We start from the raw sequence: 2,498 nt of genomic DNA on the forward strand, positions 1-2,498 counted from the left end.
TTACGTGAGACGTAACCGGTGCTGGTGTCGGGGCAGCTGAGAGAGAAAAACTCATGGCTTTGGGCATCAGAGCTGCCAAGGAGGGATCTCCATCACCAGCCTGGCACAGAGCTTCCATGGCAATTAATTCCTTGCGGGGCTTCTCAATTAGCTGCAGTTGAGATTGAAGAGAGCCAAAGTCCAGGCGCAGTTTTACCGTGAGAGGCTGTTCAGCCCAGGAATGGTGGGATAACGGGGGCATAAATCCCTCTGTGTGTCTCTTCCCCAGGCTTCCCTCACACCTTGTCGTGTCGCCTCAAAAACACCTCCTTGGTGCCCATGACTTTCCACCTTCGCATCCCCGGGGACGGCTCGGGAGGGCCCAGCGTTACCAGTGCTGCTTGGCTGTCGAACAACGATCCTGAACCCTGGAGATGGGGAGTTGAAGGTTCCATCAGGCCGTCCGAATTTACCATCAAGCCTTGCAGCGGGACCATCCGCGCCCTGGGATCCAGGAATATCAAGGTGTGGGGAGAATCCGTCCGGCCGTGCTTCAGCAGATGGAGCTGAAGCTTCACTGGTGGGGAGGGTCCGGGGGGGCTTTAGTGATGGGAGGCAGATAGATGCACTTGTGTTGTCTGGGTTGGTCCGGGATGTTTGTGAAGGGGCATCGGTTTGTTTCCAGAACCATCCGCTGAGCATCCTGTGCCCTATGGTCAGGTGCGGAAGCCACGTGTGTGCTTGAGCGCTGCGTGGAGCTGTGGCTTTGGCTTAACCGTGGGCAGAGGAAGGATGAGGACAGCGGGTGGCCATTAGAGAGATGCCCTTGTGTAAAGCAGTTTGCTTTTCTTCCCGGACTTGTTTTCCCTCTCCCAGTGAGCAGAGGAGCTGCATTCACTGCAGCCATCCCTAGGGGGGGCTGAAGCAGCTCTGCCAGGTGTGACCTGCACCCAACTTCTGGGGCCCTTGGCATTTGGCCCTGGCTGTAAAGCTGAACTCGCTGGGTTTGAGGCAATGCATTGCCCCGGGATTTACGCTGTTGTAGCTGAGATTAGAACCGAGATTAATTTTAATACAGTGGTGAGCAGGGCAGTTGTCTGATTAGGCTTTAATTCAGCTTACACACACCCTGTTAACCACACAGGGTGTTGAACCAAGCAGATGCTGTCAGGAGACCTTTATTGCTCTCAGACTCTGCTCTACACAGCAGAAGGATTAGGGGAAAATCCTTCTCCTTACCATGGAAGGAGAATCAGGGGATGCCACACACGGAATGATAGTTTTTGGGGGTGGTGAAGGTCTTTGACGCTCTTCTCTGTCACCAGGTCACCCTGTGCTCCAACACTGTGAAGAAGTACAAGCTGGCGCTGGTGGTGGATGTGGACGGTGTCGGCAAGGAGGTGCTGGGGCTGCTCCTCACAGCCAGGTATCGGCGCTTTCCTTTGCGGCGTGTCCTCTCTCCTGGTGCATCGTCTCTCTTCCCCTCACACAAAGGCCAGCTCCAAATGAGAAGTATTACTTAATGAGCTCGTTAAGCAGGGCTTTGAAAGCAGCCAGTGTTGAGGAGCATCTGTGCTCACCAGACAGGCACAGCCCCCAGCCTTTTCCTAATTATATTAATTAGATTAATTATAGACCTATTTCTTTGGTGGGTGAGGTGTAACAGACTTCCAAAGGGCTGTCTCTCTCCTCCTTCCTGCAAGCAGTCAGTGGGGGAACTGTGTCTGTGTTGCCACCAAAGCACAGTTTTCCTTTAGGATGTGGGGAGCAGCCTGGTGTCTGTCTGGCTTAACAAAGGCACATGCTAATGGGGAAGGGGCTTAGGGCAGGACTGGTGCAGGAAAAATAACAGCAAGATCTTCCGAAGGAGAAACAGAGTCCTTGATGCTGAGGAGAGCTCAGGTTTTGCTGCTTCCCTCTGGTCCTTTTGAGCATGAATGTTCTCACACTTAAGCTGGAAGTCATCCCTGCTGCAGCCAGGCTGGATCCCGCTGTGCTGTGGGTGTCGGTGTCATTACCAGTAGGATGCAGCTCACTGGTGCTTTTCCACCGTCTGGTCAGTGTCTGGGCTGTGATTTTCTTTTTAACAACCACCCACTGCGTAAGGCAGGGGCTGGCTCGGACCTTCCATCGCCACAGCAAGCAGTTGAGGCTCTTCAGGCCCCTTTTCTGGAGAGGAGGGAGTAGTTTCTGCTGAGATACTGGGCCATACTGCACCAATCCTTGGTGGGAAGGTTCCTCCAGAGCTCAGGGCTTGCTGTGGGAATCAAAGGGAATACAGGAAGCTGAAGGCGATTTATTGCTGTCGGGGTAATACATGTCTGTCTGACAGTGACAAATGTGTTCCGCTCCTCTGTGCCCTATTCAAGGAGGAAACAAATTCTACGTTCTCTCAGTATCTCTAATTCCCTTTGGGACATCTCTTTGCCTAGATGCATCGCTCCTGAGCTGGAAGTGCGGGACCCCACTGTGACATTTGGCCGGTGCTTCCTAAACTTCCAGTACGAGCGGCCGCTGAC

At 53.5% G+C, this 2,498-nt stretch overlaps 1 long non-coding RNA gene across 1 annotated transcript; it reads left to right on the forward strand.

Annotated features, from left to right (window-relative positions):
* The first annotated feature begins 389 nt into the window (after nt 1-389).
* Nucleotides 390-2,498, forward strand: LOC311202022. The gene is made up of 3 exons (XR_014617897.1): nt 390-504; nt 1,305-1,405; nt 2,412-2,498. It is a non-coding gene; the product is annotated as an uncharacterized lncRNA (long non-coding RNA).

Source organism: Gallinula chloropus, assembly GCF_964237585.1.
Source record: "Gallinula chloropus genome assembly, chromosome: 28".
Lineage (NCBI taxonomy): Eukaryota > Metazoa > Chordata > Aves > Gruiformes > Rallidae > Gallinula > Gallinula chloropus.